Source organism: Schistocerca cancellata, chromosome 1 (genome assembly GCF_023864275.1).
Source record: "Schistocerca cancellata isolate TAMUIC-IGC-003103 chromosome 1, iqSchCanc2.1, whole genome shotgun sequence".
Lineage (NCBI taxonomy): Eukaryota > Metazoa > Arthropoda > Insecta > Orthoptera > Acrididae > Schistocerca > Schistocerca cancellata.
Window position 1 is genome coordinate 1,129,951,388 of NC_064626.1, and position 22,362 is coordinate 1,129,973,749.

At 39.0% G+C, this 22,362-nt stretch overlaps 1 protein-coding gene across 4 annotated transcripts in view; it reads left to right on the forward strand.

Annotated features, from left to right (window-relative positions):
- The window catches only part of LOC126092591 (PH and SEC7 domain-containing protein), an 836,662-nt gene that overhangs the window by 809,369 nt on the left and 4,931 nt on the right, over nucleotides 1-22,362 (forward strand). The window contains exon 15 of one of the 4 annotated variants that reach the window (XR_007521367.1): nucleotides 12,982-13,122. The exons of the other annotated variants lie outside the window; for them this stretch is intronic. The gene's annotated coding sequence lies outside the window, so the exon portion shown is untranslated. The remainder of the gene's footprint in view (nucleotides 1-12,981; nucleotides 13,123-22,362) is intronic. 4 annotated transcript variants of the gene reach the window in all.

Below are 22,362 nucleotides of genomic sequence, written 5' to 3' on the forward strand. Positions count from 1 at the left end.
TACTGTGAATATCAGGAATCTGGTAAAACATCAAATCTCTTATGTTGCTGTGGCTGTAAAAAGATCCTGCAAGAATGAGACCCATGATGACTGAACAGAAGTGATCAATGTGACAGAAGTGCAACCCTTCCACAAATTGCTGCAGATTTCAATGCTGGGCCATCAACAAGTGTCAGTATGCGAACCATTTAACAAAACATCATCAATGTGGGCTTTTGGAGCCAAAGGCCCACTCATGTACCCTTGATGACTGCATGACACAAAGCTTTATGCCTCACTGTACCTGTCAACACCGACTTTAGACTGTTGATGACTGGAAACATGTTGCTCCGTCGGACGAGTCTCTTTTCAAATTGTATCGAGTGGATGGATGTGTACAGGTAGGGAAACAATCTCATGAATCCATGGACCTTGCATGTCAAAAAGAGACTGTTCAAGCTGGTGGAGGCTCTGTAATGGTGTGGGGCATGTGCAGTTGGAGTGATATGGGACCCCTGATACATCTAGATACGATTCTCATAGGTGACACATACGTAAGCATCCTGTCCAATCATCTACATGCATTCATGTCCATTGTGCATTCTGATGGACTTGGAAAATTCCAGCAGTACAATGCGACACCCCACATGTCCAGAATTGCTACATCGTGGTTCCAGGAACACTCTTCTGAGTTTAACCACTTCTGCTGGCCACCAAACTCCCCAGAGATGAACATTATTGAGCATATCTGGGATGCCTTGCAACATGCCGTTCAGAAGAAGTTTTACCCCCTTGTACTCTTACGGATTTGTGGACAGCCGTGTGGGATTCATGGTGTCAACTCTCTCCAGCACTACTTCAGACATTAGTCAAGTCCAAGCCACACTGTGTCGCAGCACTTCTGCATGCTCACGGGGGCCCTACACGAGTCTCTAATACATTGCCAGGAAAAAAAAAATGCTACACACTGTTAGAGGTTTCCAGTTCACTCAAGATTTATTGTTCCATCAGTGCATATGGAGTACATAAAATGATTACATTTATAGATCAATAGCACAAGCAGTTCTGAGGCACCAGGTATCAACCCGTGCTGGAACACCCGTATTAGTAGGTGGTGTAGCCTCCATGGGCAGCAGGGCAGGTGCTGACTCTAGCACCCAGTTGATTGTACAGATGATAAATACTGTCCTGGGATACTTTATGCCATGCCTGCTTGATCTATTCATGTCGTTCTGTAAGAGTTTTTGGCTGACAAGTCACACGAGTCACTTATCTCCCATCATATCCTGCACATGCTGGATTGGAGACAGCCCAGAGATTTTTCTGGCCAGCTAAGTTGCTAAATGTCTACATGTCTTGCAGAGCATGTTGAGTTTCACAAGTAGGGTGTAGGTGAGCATTATCCTGTTGTAGCAAAACATCACCTTCCTGTTCAAGAAAGACAAAAGAATGGTTCTAACAACAGTCTGCACATACCGAGCACTGGTTAGCATCCCCTCGAGAAACACCAAAGGTGAATCAGAGGTGTAGCTTATCACACCCCAGACAATAAGGCCTGGAGTGGTACCAATATATCTTGGACAAATGCATCCTACAAGACAGTGCTGACCAGGTCTACATCATACACACAAATAACCATCATTTGTATGCAGGCAGAATCTTCTTTCATCACTGAAGACCACAGCATGCTGTTCCATCTTCCAAGTGATCCTCTTGTGGCATCAATTGAGCCACACATGCCAATGCTGCAGCACGAGTGAAAGACAGCCTGAGGTGCGTGTGCCCATAGTCGCACTGCCTGTAACTGGTTTGCAACAGTTTGTGTTGGTCTGGGCACAGCCCTCTTATCTGTGCTGTGGTAGCTGTACAATCTGCCACTGCTGTCTGTATAATATAATGATACTGGCAGGTATCCATGCTGTGAGGATACCCAGGACCTCATCTATGGGTGTGAGAATGTTCACGTGACCTCTGATACCAGCAATGTTGCACGACTGACACAGCACTTCCAACTTGTGTAGCAGTGCTTCAAAAGGACGCTAGAGCCACTCATAAGGCCGCAATTTGACCCCTTTCAAACTCGCTCAGTTGGCCGCAGGAAGCACGAGTGCCTCTCTGTGGCATCATTGCTTGTGTGTGTCACATGCACCATTTTGAGTCCTCTGACTGTGAGCATTCTCTATTAAAGGATAGATGCAGATGGCGCTGTAGTGGATACACCACTACCCTGTCTGTTGGTGGATGACACTGAAACCATTACAGTACATCTATCCCGCATGGGGCATATGCTGTCATCAAATCAAAATCAACATTGTCTTCCCAGGTGTACCATGTTTTCTTTTTTTTTTTTTTGTGGCAGTGTATTTATGACACACAGGCATTGCCCTTGCTGGTATTTGAATCGCTGACAGTGGTCTGTGTCAGATTGCCTATATGCTTTATTTCAAGTATTAGATGAAAGCATCTGCTGAGTAGATAAGATAAGGAGCAGTGGCTTTTTTTAAAAGCACTTAATTTTCTCCTAATAGACATAAGCCTATCTAGTTGTAAATAATTTCCAGTGATTCCTCCAGTTATATAAATGATTAGATTAGATTAGTGGCAGTCATATTTTGTTACTAATATAATTGACAGAAGTAGCTTGCATTAGCTGCTTCTGCCTATTAATGTATAACTTGATTCTTTTCACAATTCCAGTCCAAGCCAAAGACTGGAAGATCTGTAGCATCAACCAAGAACTGGACAAGGGTGCATCAGGAATCTGTAATAGTTAGAGATGTAACAAATGATTAAATAAACTACACATTATGTTGTTAAAAGCCGAGTTGCAATTTCTTCTTTTCTTGTTTAGCCATCCTGGGCCCTCACCTCAGTATCTAGCCCTCTAGGAAACTCAGCGATGACCACGATTGCAATATCTGTTTCAAAGCACTGCTGCGGCTAGTTGACCTTGTCTTACATTTCACCAAGAGAATGCCAGCAAGCACATGGAAAGAGCTTCTACTGATTGTTTTCAGGATTGTCAGACCCTCTCTTGGTCAGCAAGGTCACGGGATCTGTCCCCAACTGAGAACATACGGAGCGTTATAGGCAGGCAGGTGGAAGCTTAGGATTTTGATGATCTAAAGTGTCAGTTGGATAGGTATGGCACAATATTAGTCAGGAGGGCATCCAGCAACTCTATTAATGAATGCAAAGCTGAATAACTGCTTGCATAGGTGCCACAGGCTTGACTAGCTCAATTTGTGAAGCTCTTTTTTTTTTTTTTTTTTTTTTTTTTTTTTCTGGAATTATTGTTGCTTGTTTTCCTCTATAAGTACATCCGATCTACGAATTTCTGTCTCGTTCAGATAATTCCTTTATGGTGCATTTTTTTTTTTTTTGTCTTAGAGTGTATTCTCAACTTCCTTTTACTTCTCTATTGGCAGTTATAACATTTTCCATCATGCCGCTCTTCTTACCTTAACTGTCCTTAGGGGACCTTCTTATCCCCATCACTGACCTCATCCATCATTTTTGTCCCCTCTTCCATCCATTTCCTCTTCTATTTGCTTCCACTCTCTTAACCCCCCTTCTTCCTTGCATATTACTTTCTTTCTTCCCCTGATCTCTCTTTAAATCATATATGGAATGCTTTGTTTTTCTTTGTGACTTCCTCTCTTACTCTACCATTCCTCCAGGGTGTTTTTTCCACCTTTTCTTAACACAAAGTCTGCCGCACACTTTTTCTGCTGCTTCCACCATTGGTGTTTTGAACCTTCCCCATTCCCCCTGTGCTGACTTCATTTCACCACTTGGTACCATTGCTCTTTACTATTTTCTGAAATACATCTGTGCATTTATCTTCTTTCAACTTCACACTCGTATCCTTCTTTCCTATCTTCCTGACCCCTTAACCAATTCTTCATTTTCCCATTCAGGACACACTGGGAATTTACTTCTGAATAAAACATTCAGTTTTCCAAATGAATTTCAAGCCATTTTTAGCCCCCTATTTATTCCTCTTAGCTTACTGTAAATAATCTTCAGGCCTACCGTCATATTTGCTCAGTTCATTTTCTCCATCTTTTGCTTAAGTTCTTCTGGATCTGAAACAAACAAAACAATGTCATCTTTACATTGAAGGTGGTTCAGGTAAGAACTGCTTATGTGCATTCCTTTTGCATCAGAGTTTAATTATTTGAAAATATCTTCCAAGGACGCAGAAAATAATTTTGGTGAAATGAAATCTCTTTGCTTAACTCTGTCTCAATTCTCAACTTTTCTTGCACTCGATGTAATCATAAGAAAACTTTAGACTTGTTGTGTGTATTCCTCAACAAACTGTTGCAGGTAGATTCCTCCCCGTGCTTCTCAAGCACTGCCAGAACAGATTTTATTGCAACAGAGTCAAAAACTTTCTCATAATTAAACACTCCATACAAAGTGCTTGATGACATTCATTGTCTCTTTCTGTAACTTTGTTGACAACATTTATGTGGTCCATTATGCTATACTAACTTCTAAAGATAGCTGGTTCTTTTCCCAGATTAAACTCTAAAGTTTCTCTAGACATTTAATAAGCATTTTTGTAAAAATCTTATATGCCACTAACTAAAGAGTAATGGGCTTATACTTTTTTCCATATCTCCCCTACTCCTTTCTTCATGGTTACAAACAATAACGGCATTCAAAGTATTTGGCATGGAGGACATCTGCATCTGAGTAACATATCTATAAATTAAGGATCCACTTCTCACTGTAACTGAAGCGGATTCTTACTTTACAAACATTATAGCATTGTTTCATCTATCTGGTTCCATCCTCATAAGCAAACAGTCTGTAAATAATTGTGCAAAATTCCAACTTCCAAACTGTATTCTTCAACGCCAGTGTGGAAAGGGAATCTCTCCATATTCCTTTAATGCGTCAATACTCGCAGAGGGCAGGAGCACTTTTGCTGTTATGATAAAACAGCTTTACGAGTAAAGCCCTGCTCACCTTGTCCAGAGCTATGTTGATTGTCTGCAACTGTAATGCATGCTGATGTTTGTGTTTCAACCCTATGTTACCATACTAGTACCAACGCCTATGGCAAGTAATGATGCTGACACTAGTGACAATGCAAATCATGTAGCGCACAGTCTGAAGGTCATTCCTACAATCTTGGGTACCTGTACAGTAAACAGTTTTCTGTCTACACTGGCTCAGGTAGCAAAAGTTTAATTATAACTGCCCTGTATGATTTCAAAAGCTTCATCATGGTAAAGCTAAAAAAGAAAAATTACTGTCACTGCATTTTCTGCGACCTCATTGAGGCCTTTCATCACATAGATCTTAGACTTCATTCCTATATGGAGTCATATCTTCACAACAAAAAATTGAGGCCACACTGATAAATGATGCAAAAGGAAAGATACTATAGTCAGAGAGGGGAAACATTAAATGTGGTGTCCCACAAGATTCAGTGATTGGCCCCCTCCTATTCTTGACACATCCAAGGATTTACCAGGAACAGTTGATGATTCTTCAAACAGTCTGATGCTTGTTGATGATAAAGGACCTGGACACATACATAATACGTACAACTGAGAGAATTATGGAAAAGGCTTATAAGTGGTCAACAGCAAAAAGTTTGATTTTTAATCTTAAAAACATATACTCGTACCACACAATTCCCAACAAATAAATATTTTATAAAGGTACCAGAAGAAATTTACAGGCACACTCTGGATGAGTTCCATGAGTGTAGTCTCTAGTGGTCCACGTGAATAATAAACCAGGGTAGCTCCATCGGTTTCACCTACTCTGCGGTTAGATACCTGTTTCACTGTGTTGACCTGCGGACAGGTTTGGTAGCATACTTTCACTCAGTACTGTACTAAGGCATAATGTTCTGGGATAATTCAGATTATATGAAAGAATTATGTATTATATAGCAGAGTGTGGTACGTTCTATCTGCAAATATAACAGGAAAAAGCAATATCAGTAAAAAACACACTCGTCTCTAGATGGAAGTCGCCTGACAAAAAGGTGAAGCACTCAGAAGATATGGTCAGATGTCAATGGAACTTTGTACATGAACACACCATCAGTAGGGGTATGTAAATGATTATAGTTGCTTTTCTCTGTGACAGGTAGAATGACCACCAAAGTTTATAAGTGTTGTTTGTGTTTAGTTTTGTTACCAGGGCTTATATGGTATATAATGGGCATAAACAGTGTCAGATATTGAGTGATCATTGTGAAGGATACGGAGATGCAGCAGGCTCATGTGAGACAGTGTTGTCAGCAACTGACAGAGATTGAAATGGACCTCATCGTAGATCTCCATTTGGCCAGTTGCTCAAATCGTGCAGTACCCACATTTGTGGAGCATTCACATGTGGCAATAGCCCAATGTTTGACTGCACAGATATTTGAGAGCAGGCATACTCCTCATCAAGGTTCTGGTTGACCACTTCTGACCCCAACAAGGGAGGATCACTATATTGTCCACCGAGCACAGTGTAACCCCTTACATCTGTGCCTGCCTACTGAGGACATGTAATGGACTCCCGGCAACATTCTGAGTGATGCTATACAGTTGGTTAGAGAGTAACTGCAGCCAAGCCAGGGCATTACCATCTGTGCAGAGTATGCCATTAATGTTACAACACAAATGGCTGTGTTTGGTGTGCTGCCATGACTGAGAAGCAATGACTGCTGATAAAAGGCACCACACTGTATTCAGTGATTAATAATCAACTGGATGACCATCATCAATGAGTATGGTGGTGACTTGATGAGAGGTCCCATTCCTCCAGTATTTTGGAGAGGCACAGCAATGGTATCCCTGGGTACGGCTTCAGGCCACGGCTAGTAGTAACTGAGGGAACCCCGACAACAGTATGTCACAGACATCCTGTGACCTCATGTGTTGCTCTTGTATCATGGTGCCATTTTTTGACAGGACGGTGCTCATCTACATATGAGATCTGTCTCTATGAACAGTCTGCATGTTGTAGAGATACTACCATAGGCAGAATTAACCCTAGATCTGTTCCTGATAGAAAACACGTGGGACCAGCTCGATATCGACTCTGTTCCGGTGCCAGTATCTCATATGTCAAGGACCAGTTACAACAGTTTGGTGCCAGGTAGCCTCAGTAAAGGATGTAATGGCTTTCCCAATGAGATCAGTTCATGCTCCAGGCCTGAGAGGTGCAACATCGTACTGATATGTGGGTTTATACGAACAAGTTGTTTGTAAATTTGTCTCATTTTTATAATCACTGAAATAACATCATATATCCACTCAACCCATGAAGTATCATTTTGTTTCCTCCTCCCCTTCTTGGTGCTTCACTTTTTTGTTAGTGTATTTACTTGCTTATGTGTACATGTTAAGAGAAAAATTACATACAGAAATGTGTTTACAGAATGATATATGGCCCATCCAGTACTTACCTTAAGGACGTGCATTCCCACTACAGCTGGTAGACAAAAATGAGAATAAATTGGCTTTTCTCCTAGATTGTAGAATCCTAGTTTTATTTACAGGGCAGAAAAGAGAAAATGTTGTTTTGTATGGCAGGAGGATACATACACACACAATCCATATTATGAAGGACCTTCATAGTTGAGGAGGAAATGAATCAAAGACGAGCAAAACAAACAAGTCTACTATACAGATGAAGAATGGGTGGGTGTGTTTTTCTTAAAAATGAATTTATTAGCATCCAGTCATAGGTTTTGGTAGAAACCAATGAGTTCAATGTTTTGACAAATCATACCATGTCTGTTGTCACTTTGCAGAGTAAATCAAGATTTATCCATGAAACTTTCATTTATCTGTACATCAGTGTAAATGTTGGTTTGCCCTGGTAAACACACATTACTGTGATGAACTGAATGATACAAATGTGGCTTATGGCTGCTCACCTCACATAGTACCCTTATCATGGATCTTTTTACTTCCTTTATTCAAGTGTATCACACTTATGACAGGTGCAATAAGGGTGCATCACAGTTAGGAAGAATCTCAGTTTCATTCCTTTTTGTGGAAGGTAGCAAATAATGGTCATTGGTGTGTGTGTGTCATCTGCTGCCATTCTACATCTACATTTACGAACGTATTGTGCAAACAACTGTGGAGGCCATGACAGAGTGCACTTAGCATTATTTCAAATATTAGAGCTTTTCCCCATTCCAGTTGCATATGGGCAGGGAGAATGGCTGCTTAAATGTCTGTATGTGTGCTATAATTAGTCAAATCTCATCTGCATCCCTTTGGGAGGAGTGCATAATGGATGAAGGATATCTCTAGACTCCTCACTTAATACTGGTTCTTGAAACTTTTTTTTTTTTTTTTTTTTTGTAAATAGACTTCCAATGGGTAAGTGGTGTCTATCTTCAAGCATTTTCCAATTGAGGCTTTTCAGCATTTCCATGACACTGTCCCATGAGCCAAACGAACCTGTGACCATTCTTGCTGCCCTTCTTTGAATATGTTCAGTATCCCCTGCTAGTCCTATCTTGTGTGAATCCTTCACACTCGGGCAATATTCTAAGATTTTTATTTATTTCATCAGGCCCTCTGTTACATTGGACCAGGGTTTTTGCATCATAGTTACCTAAGAAATAACAATTTTAATATGACAATTAGTATTTAAAATGATTTTAGTTTCTGATGTGAAAGTGTGAGTTATACTGCTACAGCTGCTGCCACTGGTAGTGATTACAGTAATAATATAAATAATGACAATAGTAATAATAATGATAATATAAGAATTTATGTGTGTATGAAATAGATGTTCTCTGATAAAGCGAGTTCTAGGGAAAAGGAAATTTAAGGAGACTGGATCGGCTAAGAATATTGGGAAACAAGAAATATTAGTTTGGAAAGAGTAATGAGTGCATACAGGGACAATGGTAATCCTCATTGTTGCTTTAGTAGGTAACAGTGAGGTGTGCAAGTGATTACTAAGACTGACTAAATTTTTCTGCCAGTGAACCAAAGTCTACCACTTGCTTCTCCTGCAACTGAACATGTGTGAACATCCCACTTCATATTCTTGCAAACTGCTGTAATGAGGTAATTATATGAGCTGACTGAGTACAGTTGTGACTCACTGATATTGTAGTCATAGGATATTATAATTTTTTTTCATTTTGTGAAATGCACAACTTTACACTGCTGAACATTTAAAGCTAGTTGCACCACTTTGAAATATTATCAAGTTTGATTGACTGAATATTTGTGCAGCTTTTTTCAGAGTGTACTTCATTACAGAGAACTGCATCATCTGCCAAACATGTGAGATTACCATAAATATTTTCTGCCATGTCACTAATATACAACACTAACAGCAAGTGCCTGAATGGATGACATCAGAAGTTCACTGAGGCTTTTTGCAGATGATGCTGTGGTGTACCGAGAGGTTGTAACAATGGAAAATTGTACTGAAATGCAGGAGGATCTGCAGCGAATTGATGCATGGTGCAGGGAATGGCAATTGAATCTCAATGTAGACAAGTGTAATGTGCTGCGAATATACAGAAAGATAGATCCTTTATCATTTAGCTACAAAATAGCAGGTCAGCAACTGGAAGCAGTTAATAACATAAATTATCTGGGAGTACGCATTAGGAGTGATTTAAAATGGAATGATCATATAATGGTGATCGTCGGTAAAGCAGATGCCAGACTGAGATTCATTGGAAGAATCCTAAGGAAATGCAATCCGAAAACAAAGGAAGTAGGTTACAGTACGCTTGTTCGCCCACTGCTTGAATACTGCTCAGCAGTGTGGGATCCGTACCAGATAGGGTTGATAGAAGAGATAGAGAAGATCCAATGGAGAGCAGCGCGCTTCGTTACTGGATCATTTAGTAATCGCGAAAGCGTTACGGAGATGATAGATAAACTCCAGTGGAAGACTCTGCAGGAGAGACGCTCAGTAGCTCGGTACGGGCTTTTATTGAAGTTTCGAGAACATACCTTCACTGAAGAGTCAAGCAGTATATTGCTCCCTCCTACGTATATCTCGCGAAGAGACCATGAGGATAAAATCAGAGAGATTAGAGCCCACACAGAGGCATACCGACAATCCTTCTTTCCACGAACAATACGAGACTGGAATAGAAGGGAGAACCGATAGAGGTACTGAAGGTACCCTCCGCCACACACCGTCAGGTGGCTTGCGGAGTATGGATGTAGATGTAGATGTAGATGCTCTTCTCTGACTCATGCCTGAAGTTACATTGATGAACCAAGCAACTGAGAGTTATAACTTTGGAAACAATGTATTTCCTTCTCTTTAACCTCAAAATATTCACTATATATGTTCAGAAAATGTAAGAGGTTTTAACCCAGCAAATTCACAACATATGAGAACATGCAGATAGAAGGTGTTGACAGCCTTAAATTGTAGGGTAGAATCACACCATACAATTGCTGAAATTCCCAAACAAATGATTATTTGTCATGCAAAATATTCCAGACATAAATAATACAAAAATAAAAAAAACTGATAATCTTCTTATATAACATAGCTGGATCGATAAAAAAATCTACTCATCAAGTGGCAATAGGAGAATCCACAGATAAACATATTATTTGCAAACTCTTGGAACCAGTGGCTCTGAAAGCTTGCAAACTGTAATGCTGCTGTTTGGTGAGTGGATTTTTTTTAATCTATCCAGTTACATCATATTTACAACAACTGGTTATTTTAATTGATAATTTGATAGCTGCAGTCCATAATGTCATATGGCAATGTATTGTGCCAAATTAAGGTTTAATGAGTCTGAAAACATTTGCAACAAATTGTCTATGATATATTTCAGGAATGTCCTACAGAAACCTTATCAAAAATGTGGCTATTTTTGGTACTGCTTCTCATTATATTCACTTCTTAATTAAAACTATTATAAAAAAAATAATTGTTTAGCCAACAAGCATCTTAGTTCATAAAAGCAGCAAAAGCAAATACTCTGCTTATGCCACTTATTTTGGTACAACCATAAAAAGTTTAGTTACTAATAAAGTTCAGTCACCATAGTTGAAAGAAATTGTAAATGTTAATGTAGTCAGAGATGGTAAATTTGATTCTGATTACTATCTGACTAAAATTAAGAATGCCTTACACAAGTGAATGTGTAGCACCAAATTATAAATTAGATAAAGTAAAAATATGGGAGAGAAGAACCACAGGGAAAATGTTTAGGTCCACTAAAAGCACAGAAAACTGGAAATTAACATGCAATGGTGAAATCACTGATAATATAGAAAAAACAGTAACAACAAGGAAAAGAAGACTTATATTTCTTCAGTGTTTATTCAGAATGAATGACAACAGGCTAGCAAAACAAATTTTCAACTATTACTGGGAAAAAGTTAACAATAAGCTGAAGCACAGAAATCAAAAAGACTGGGAAAGATGCAACATGATACCAAAAGAAGTACCATAAAGAGGTATTTTCAGCAGAAAAGTGTTAAATTTAGAAGTATTTTGAGGATGAAGCAGTGCAAGAACACGTGTAAAGTTTTCTGAATAAAGAAAAAATGAAATACAGTGAGAATATGAAGGAATATTGAAGGAAAAGAAAAGAGCAAATGCAAAGGAACTGAAATTGTTATGTGGTTCCTAGCTGGCCAAGATGGATGGGGGTATGAAAAAGTAGAGTTAGAGAAGATCATGAAGGACTTATCACTTATCAGTGACCAACTCCATGTTCTCCACCAGGAAACAATATTAGCAGAACCATTTCATGTATAAATTATTAAGGGATTAACTGAAGTGTTTGATATCACTTCATCAACTTACATGAAACTGTGACAATTCAATGTAACCTAGACTTCAGGCTATGCTACAGATCAATCTGTCATCACAACCTACATTCAAAATCTAATATAGACACAAAAGAAATGTTGCCAATGTTCTGTTCTGTTTCTGTTTGCACACATATGACTTCACATGTCACTTCATTATTATGTTGCAGGATAAAGCCAACATCTGGTATCAGTTAAGTTCAGTTGATGCTTATTAAGTACATCACATAATGTTAGTGCTACACTAAGTAAAAATTGTATCTTTTTAATTTGAAAATATTGTGTTACAGCAACCTCTAGATTATTTTATGTTCTCTTAGTATTTATATATCAATGACAACTATTGTATTAAACTGGAAATTAAAATGTATTTTAACTTGTATCAAATCTGCATATGTATCCATACTATGCAAACCACAAACATGGCTGCGTCCTATTGTATCACATATTATATTTCTTCCTTTTCCATTCATGTATGAAATGAGGGTAAAATTACAGTTCAAATGCCTCTGCATGCTGTAATTAGTCTAATCTTGCATTTACAGTCCCTATGGGAATGTAGAATATTCCAAGATTTGTCACTTAATTATGGTTCTCTGAACTTTTTAAGTAGACTTTAATGGGAAAGTTGGTATTTATCTTCATTTATCTTCAAGTGTTGCCAGTTCAGGTTCTACACATATGAATCACTTCACATCTGTGGAATGAATATTAAGTATATTAAGAATCTCCTTACTATTGATTGGTGATCAATGTTTGTGGGGGGGGGGGGGGTGGGGGGGGTGTTATCATTCATCTTTCACCTACATAGAATGAATGTCTGGATGCTCCAACATATGAGAATTTTAATTGTTTCTTTTCAACTTAGCAATTATTTTATTGTTTTAATTATTACACTGCTCTCTGTTGATGGCAAATAAATATCCAGATAAAAGATTACTATTGGGTGCTTGCAACAGATTACAGAACCCGTCTGTTGGTCTCCAGTCACTATATAGTGATTAGTGTGTGTGTACATTTTGGCAGTTATTTGTTGTTTGAGTACCCTACACTTTATTAAACATACTTTTCCAATGGAATGAACTGCTTAATGTATCCTAATATTATAAACAAAATATTTCATGATGTTGCATTTGAATTTAATAGAAGATTCTGTGTTTTAATAATTGTAATTATTTTGCTAAATGTTTCTTTCTGTTGCTTTCAGTAGTGACATTTAGTGCTTTGTCCATTACTCTTGGAATGTACCTCAGGATGGGTTACGGTACTGTACATCTTCCCTGCATCCAGGACATTTGATGACTCACAGTTTTTGCATGCAGCTTTCTGGTTATACAAATTAATTTTGGTTTGTATAAATCTGCACCACAAAGTAATATTGATTTTTGCAAGAGTTTTTCATCATGTGCATGGTTTTCCTTGCATTCTTGCTGTATGTTAATTTGAGATGCTTATGAAAATCCCCTTTTTACTTTTGATTTCTTATACATCTCTTATGTGTGCATTGTGTGACTGATATTAATAGCACATTATTTCTTTTGTAAAAAATAATAGAAGAATATTTGCCTAATGATAGCATAGTTTTTATAAGTTGTTTTCCAGTCATGTTCCAATTTTATTTAAATTTTTCAAAGCAGAAAAGTAAATGACGGGGCTCTATTACTGCAGGTGCAATATAGTAGGCAATAGATGATAAACATATGGAATTAAACAAATTGGTGAGAAACATGAGGATCCGATCCAGATGTCCCATGCAGAAAAAAAAGTTTATTGAAGCACAGGTCACTCAACTATATGAATGTTTCCAAATTAAGTGCACAACTTTTAAAACAAAAATAATATTTACATTCCATAACTTTGGTACTGGCACAGAACAATAATATTACATTCCATAACTTTGGTACTGGTACAGAACAATAATATAGACTTTAAGAACATATGATCATTCCCCACATAATTCCCATATGTTTTTGCTGTTGCACATCACCTTGGAATTAAGAACAATGTATCACCAGAGTAAAACTGAGAAATCATTACCCCAGCTCAGTAATTGTCATCATCTCCATATCTCATTCTTAAGAGAGGATCCTTCATTGCTTACATAGTTGGTAATTTGATAAAGCTGCATAGGGGCTATATATTGTTCAGTCAATCTTCTTTATCATTGTCCTAGATTTTTTTCTAAATTCTTACTTTTGTCTGTGCAATTAATGAATTTCAAGTTGAGCAGTTATTTCATATAAATACCTCGGACAAACAACTCTTCAGTATACAAATTATAATCTCCATATAAGCTTAGAGGTAGAAGTGCACCATCTTCAGGCCTTAGTTGATGCTGAAGGGGGTTATTGCTTCTGTATATCTACATCTACATCTACATCTATACTCCGCAAGCCGCCCGACATTGTGTGGCGGAGGGTACCTTGAGCACCTCTATCAGTTCTCCCTTCTATATACAATGCATCACGGGCCAACGTAACTGGTTAATGCAGACTACCTGTAACTGTGACGTCATCTCTCCAACCATCAATTGTCATCTCCTTAGTTTCTGTCCTATGTTGTTATCTCCCCTTATTCTCAGTTGTACGTAGCTGGGAGTGACGCCAGAGACACATTTCTTGTTGAAGTTGATGTCTGCTGCTATCTTCATTAGTTTGATCTTGTTACTAATAAATCTGCAGCACTGTCCGTTACCCGGTAAGGTACATCAAGCTTTTGTATGTCCATCCTTGTGACTGGAGGTCTGGGGGACTATGACCGTTCACTGTTGTAAGAAAATGAAACACTTACAGCCGTCCTTATATTGTCATTTATTGTGTAGCTACCAGTTTCGAGTCTTCAGTGCACCATCTTCAGGGCTTACTTGATGCTGGAGGGGTTATCACCATTCATATACACGATGCAGCAGTGGCCAACATAACTAGTTAATGCATACTACCTATAACTGTGATGTCTCTCCAACCATCAACTGTCAACTCTGGCAGTTGATGGTTGGAGAGCCGACATCACAGTTATAGGTAATCTGCATTAACTAGTTATGTTGGCCACTGATGCATCATATATATGAATGGTGATAACCCCTTCAGCATCAACTAAGGCCTCAATATGGTGCATTGAAGTGCCAAAACTGGTAGCTACACAATCATAAGGATGGCAGTAGGTGTTTCATTTTCTTACGACGTTATCCACTGTTTCATTGTGTCTACTTGCTGCTATATCCATTCAGTCAACTGCCTCTTTGTAATTACATTTTCATTTTCTGTTTTCATGAGATAAATATCTCTTATTATATTTATTCTGTATTGTTAATTCTCTATAATATTAACAGAAGTTGTTTGATCTTGAAAGATAAACTATTGTTCTCTGATAAATATCAATGTGGTCGTGTAGATATTAAGCTAGTAATAGGAAAGAAAAAGCTGCTGTTTAATATAGCTGAAGAAGCACTCCCACCCTCTATGCAGAAGTTGTTCTGTTAATTGCTAGACTGAAAAAGCAGAAGTAATGTATAGGAGGTTAGCTATAGTTAACCATTGTTTGTAATTATTAGAGCTGCTTTACTTTGTTAATGTATGCCTTGAATCTTGCTGCAACCCTGGAGATTCTTGCTAATAACAGAATCAATGGAACATGCTGAATTATTTAATTTATGAAACAGTGGAAATTCTAGAAAGGAATATCAACAATGTAGGAAAAGATGGATTGCTTCTTACCATAAAGAAGACTCATCAAGTTGCAGACAGGCTGAAAGCTTTATGTAAGTGTCTTTTAATTGTACCTGTCTGTAACTTTACATATCTTCTGAGTGGGTTTGAAAGAGGTCAGATTGTGATTTCTCAAGTTTGCTGTGCTGCATCACTTGTGCGACAATGCTGGCATCTGTGGTCACAAGAACATTGTTGCACCCATATATGTGATTTTGGACATCCACACAGCACAGATGCTGGCCAGGATTGTTGTATTGTTAGGGCAATAGTGGCAGATCATACAGCTACCACAGCACAGATAAGAGGCCTTCTGAGACCAGACACGTAAACACGAACTGTTGTGAACCAGTTCTTAGCAGTGAGACTGTGGGCACCTGCACCTCTAGCCCATCTTCTACTCACACCACAGCATTGACATGTATGGCTTGACTTCCCCCATCAGAGGGTCAATTGGAAGATTGAATGGTATACCATGGCCTTCAGTGATGAAAGCAGATTCTGCCTGCACACAGGTGATGGTTGTTTGCGTGTATAACCTAGATCTGGTGAGTGCTGTCTTGTAGAGTGCATTCGTGCAAGACATACTGGTCACACCCCAGTCATTATGGTCTGGTGTGCAATAAGCTACAACTCTCATTCACCTTTGGTGTTTCTAGAGGGGATGCTAACCAGCACTCACTATATGCAGAACATTGCTGTTCTCTTGCTGTTCTTGCATCAGGAAGGTAATGTTTTGTTCCAACAGCATAATGCTCACCCACACACTGCCCATGAAACTCAATGTGCACTGCAAGATGTGCAGCAACTTCCCTGGCCAGCGAAATCTCTGGGCTTGTTTCCAATTAAGCATGTGTAGGATATGATGGGATTAGAAGTGACTCGTGCAACTCATTAACCAACAGCTCTTACAGAACTACTAGAATAGGTTGAGTAGGCATTATATAACATATCCCAGGACAGTATTTGCCATCTGTACAATTGACTGGATGCCAAAGTCAGTGCCTGCATTGCCACCCATGAAGACTACACCATGTAATATGGGTGTTTCAACAAGGGGCCAATACCTGGTACCTCAGAACCGCTAGTGCTATTGTTCTGTAAATGTAATCATTTCATGTACTCTATATACACTGTTGCAATAATCAGTCCTATTGAAATGGAAACCTCTAAAAGAGTGTACTAATCTTTTTTTCTGGCAGTGTATATCAATGAAAGCCATCAATTTTTGAAAATATATTGTTACTGAATAGGTGAGAGATCTTCTCACCAAGAAACGGCAGAAGAAAACACACATAAAGACATCAAATAATATAAAGGTATTGAATAACATTTAGGTATTGAATAATATAAAGATATTGAATAATTAAGCTGCCATAGGAAAAGTAGTTCTGGGGTTCAATGCAGCTGTTAAGACATGTTTTCATTGGGAGGGGGGATGGGGGTGGTGTGATGTACTGGCACAGGACTTGGGGAAGTAAATTAGGCTCTTCCATGATACTGAAAAATATGTCCAAGAGGCAGGAAAATAGCTGAACAGAAAAGGAGCATTAGAGCCCTTAAGGCTGAAATGGATAGTGTCAGGGGGGGGGGGGGGGGGGGGGAACTGATGAGTCTAAGGGGTGAGTAGTGTGAAGACAAGAGGGAACATAGTATCAGGGGATGGGGGCCACAGAAAGAGAACAGTATGTGATAGTTTCATCACTGGCACAAAAAGTTGATTTGCCTTGCTACCTTAGTTAAGTAAGGAAGAGGCTCAAATAGATGTAGGTGTAGTTAACACCGAACAGACTTTTGTTAGGAAACCAATTGTTTCAAAAAAGTAGAAAGTAGGAGGAAAGTTCTATTGCTAGGAAGTACCAATGGAACAGATATGGGCCAGATTTTAGAGGCAAAAATAGGTGACAAGTACCACATCATAAATTTTTTCAAGCCTAATGTATGTCTGAAGCAAGTGGTAGAGAATGCAGGCTCCTTGTGCCAGATTTTTACAAAGCAGGATCATGTTGTGATCGTGGGTGGAGCAGAAAATAGTACTGATAGGAATCAGGGCTGCAATATTGAGAAGGACCTGGTAGAAATAGCTTCTGCAATGAATCATAAACATGTTGGGTTGGTGCCTGTTTTCATGCAATATGATTGGCTGCAGTTTAACAGTTATGTAAGTAGGGTCAATACAGAGTTAGATCAGCTGCTTTGGGCAGCTATTGGGTCAGACTTGGGTTTGGTTCCTGTTGATGCTATTGGTACATGGGATTTCACTATGCATGGCCTGCATCTCAATAAGAAAGGGGAGGGTAAAGTGGCTGGCTTGATAGCAAAATCCTTCAGGGGAGCACTGCAATTCATGATTCAACATTGAAGGGAACTTAATGAGAAGCTTAGGCAGGCAGGTGTGACGGATGTTAAGATATCACAAGATTCTCATAAAGCACAGAGAAAAATAGTATTAGTATATTGCCTCAGAAGATCAGGTGACTGAGAAACAAAGTAGGTGAAATTCTGTTTTTATGCAAGATATAGAAACTGAGGATGTAATAGATGTACTATACCTGTCTGCCCCCCCATGAACCATGGACCTTGCCGTTGGTGGGGAGGCTTGCATGCCTCAGCGATACAGATAGCCGTACCGTAGGTACAACCACAACGGAGGGGTATCTGTTTAGAGGCCAGACAAACGTGTGGTTCCTGAAGAGGGGCAGCAGCCTTTTCAGTAGTTGCAGGGGCAACAGTCTGGATGATTGACTGATCTGGCCTTGTAACAATAACCAAAACGGCCTTGCTGTGCTGGTACTGCGAACGGCTGAAAGCAAGGGGAAACTACGGCCATAATTTTTCCCGAGGGCATGCAGCTTTACTGTATGATTAAATGATGATGGCGTCTTCTTGGGTAAAATATTCCGGAGGTAAAATAGTCCCCCATTCGGATCTCCAGGCAGGGACTACTCAAGAGGATGTCGTTATCAGGAGAAAGAAAACTGGCGTTCTACGGATCGGAGCGTGGAATGTCAGATCCCTTAATCGGGCAGGTAGGTTAGAAAATTTAAAAAGGGAAATGGATAGGTTAAAGTTAGATATAGTGGGAATTAGTGAAGTTCGGTGGCAGGAGGAACAAGACTTCTGGTCAGGTGACTACAGGGTTATAAACACAAAGTCAAATAGGGGTAATGCAGGAGTAGGTTTAATAATGAATAGGAAAATAGGAATGCGGGTAAGCTACTACAAACAGCATAGTGAATGCATTATTGTGGCCAAGATAGATACGAAGCCCACACCTAGTACAGTAGTACAAGTTTATATGTCAACTAGCTCTGCAGATGACGAAGAAATTGAAGAAATGTATGATGAAATAAAAGAAATTATTCAGATAGTGAATGGAGACGAAAATTTAATAGTCATGGGTGACTGGAATTCAAGTGTAGGAAAAGGGAGAGAAGGAAACATAGTAGGTGAATATGGATTGGGGCTAAGAAATGAAAGAGGAAGCCGCCTGGTAGAATTTTGCACAGAGCACAACTTAATCATAGCTAACACTTGGTTTAAGAATCATGATAGAAGGTTGTATACATGGAAGAACCCTGGAGATACTAAAAGGTATCAGATAGATTATATAATGGTAAGACAGAGATTTAGGAACCAGATTTTAAATTGTAAGACATTTCCAGGGGCAGATGTGGACTCTGACCACAATCTATTGGTTATGACCTGTAGATTAAAACTGAAGAAACTGCAAAAAGGTGGGAATTTAAGGAGATGGGACCTGGATAAACTGAAAGAACCATAGGTTGTAGAGAGTTTCAGGGAGAGCATAAGGGAACAATTGACAGGAATGGGGGAAAGAAATACAGTAGAAGAAGAATGGGTAGCTTTGAGGGATGAAGTAGTGAAGGCAGCAGAGGATCAAGTTGGTAACAAGACGAGGGCTAGAAGAAATCCTTGGGTAACAGAAGAAATATTGAATTTAACTGATGAAAGGAGAAAATATAAAAATGCAGTAAATGAAGCAGGCAAAAAGGAATACAAACGTCTCAAAAATGAGATCGACAGGAAGTGCAAAATGGCTAAGCAGAGGATAAATGTAAGGATGTAGAGGCTTATCTCGCTAGGGGTAAGATAGATACTGCCTACAGGAAAATTAAAGAGACCTTTGGAGAAAAGAGAACCACTTGTATGAATATCAAGAGCTCAGATGGCAACCCAGTTCTAAGCAAAGAAGGGAAAGCAGAAAGGTGGAAGGAGTATATAGAGGGTCTATACAAGGGCGATGTACTTGAGGACAATATTATGGAAATGGAAGAGGATGTAGATGAAGATGAAATGGGAGATACGATACTGCGTGAAGAGTTTGACAGAGCACTGAAAGACCTGAGTCGAAACAAGGCCCCCGGAGTAGACAACATTCCAGTAGAACTACTGACGGCCTTGGGAGAGCCAGTCCTGACAAAACTCTCCCATCTGGTGAGCAATATGTATGAAACAGGCAAAATACCCTCAGACTTCAAGAAGAATATAATCATTCCAATCCCAAAGAAAGCAGGTGTTGACAGGTGTGAAAATTACCGAACAATCAGTTTAATAAGCCACAGCTGCAAAATACTAACACGAATTCTTCACAGACGAATGGAAAAACTAGTAGAAGCCGACCTCGGGGAAGATCAGTTTGGATTCCGTAGAAATACTGGAACACGTGAGGCAATACTGACCTTACGACTTATCTTAGAAGAAAGATTAAGGAAAGGCAAACCTACGTTTCTAGCATTTGTAGACTTAGAGAAAGCTTTTGACAATGTTGACTGGAATACTCTCTTTCAAATTCTAAAGGTGGCAGGGGTAAAATACAGGGAGCGAAAGGCTATTTACAATTTGTACAGAAACCAGATGGCAATTATAAGAGTCGAGGGGCATGAAAGGGAAGCAGTGGTTGGGAAGGGAGTGAGACAGGGTTGCAACCTCTCCTCAATGTTATTCAATCTGTATATTGAGCAAGCAGTAAAGGAAACAAAAGAAAAATTTGGAGTAGGTATTAAAATCCATGGAGAAGAAATAAAAACTTTGGAGGTTCGCCGATGACATTGTAATTCTGTCAGAGACAGCAAAGGACTTGGAAGAGCAGTTGAATGGAATGGATGGTGTCTTGAAGGGAGGATGTAAGATGAACATCAACAAAAGCAAAACGAGGATAATGGAATGTAGTCGAATTAAGTCGGGTGATGCTGAGGGTATTAGATTAGGAAATGAGACACTTAAAGTAGTAAAGGAGTTTTGCTATTTGGGGAGCAAAATAACTGATGACGGTCGAAGTAGAGAGGATATAAAATGTAGACTGGCAATGGCAAGGAAAGCGTTTCTGAAGAAGAGAAATTTGTTAACATCGAGTATAGATTTAAGTGTCAGGAAGTCATTTCTGAAAGTATTTGTATGGAGTGTAGCCATGTATGGAAGTGAAACATGGACGGTAAATAGTTTGGACAAGAAGAGAATAGAAGCTTTTGAAATGTGGTGCTACAGAAGAATGCTGAAGATTAGATGGGTAGATCACATAACTAATGAGGAAGTATTGAATAGGATTGGGGAGAAGAGAAGTTTGTGGCACAACTTGACCAGAAGAAGGGATCGGTTGGTAGGACATGTTCTGAGGCATCAAGGGCTCACCAATTTAGTATTGGAAGGCAGCGTGGAGGGTAAAAATCATAGGGGGAGACCAAGAGATGAATACACTAAGCAGATTCAGAAGGATGTAGGTTGCAGTAGGTACTGGGAGATGAAGAAGCTTGCACAGGATAGAGTAGTATGGAGAGCTGCATCAAACCAGTCTCAGGACTGAAGACAACAACAACAACATACCTGTCTGCACATCATACAGTCACAGGTATAGAAAAGGTAAATGTAACTTGATATAAGCTTTCAACACATGGCAGTAGAGACAACAGGGAGAACGGAGGAGTTGCCATGTATGTTAAAAGGTATCATAGTGTGAAAAATTTAAAAACGAAAAAATCTGTATAGAGCAACATATAGAAACATGTGGCTGTGAGCTTTAACTAAAGAATGGTACTCTTATAATTGTTAATTGTGTATAGGTCCCCATTAGGACATTTTCAGCTATTTCTGAAAAACTTGGATTCTTTGTTGTGCTGTCTGTCAGACAGGGGGAAGCAAATTATTATTTGTGGGGATTTCAGTGGAAATTTTCAGAAAGAGTCTGACAGGAAGATTGACCTTGAATTTCTTTCAACCAGACATCAATTATTGATTTTCCTATTTGGGTTGCACAAGAAAGCAGCACACTATAGATAATAGTTTCATAGATCAGAATAAATTTAATCAAATTAACATTTATCCTGTTATGCATTGTGTTTCTAATCGTGATGCACAGCTAATTGTGTATATGGAAAATACTTAATTCTGTAAGTGATATAGTTCCATACAGTAATGCAAAACAGTTCTTCAAAATAGTCCATTGAATTAATGATTTAACAGTTGAAAATTTTAAGGAAGGCTTTCAGCAGTTGGATGGGATGAGATATATCGGGAAATAGCTTTTCCAACAGAGTACTAAAAACTTGTTCCCAACAGATAGGTAGGATTCTCAGCCATACATATAACAGCTCAATGAAACAGGGAATTTTTCCAGGTAGACTGAAATATGGTATTGTTAAATTGTTGCACAGAAAGGGGAACTGGTCTGACACCAACTAGTACTGCCCAATCTTACTTTTGACAGTTTTATCCAAAATATTTGAAAAAGTAATGTATTCAAGAGAAGCTTCACATGTTTGTATAAATAAAGTATTAATAAAATGTTAGTTTGGTTTCAGAAAGGCTTTTAAATTGAAAATGCTATATATGTTTTCACTGATCAGTTATGAAAGAAATGAATAACT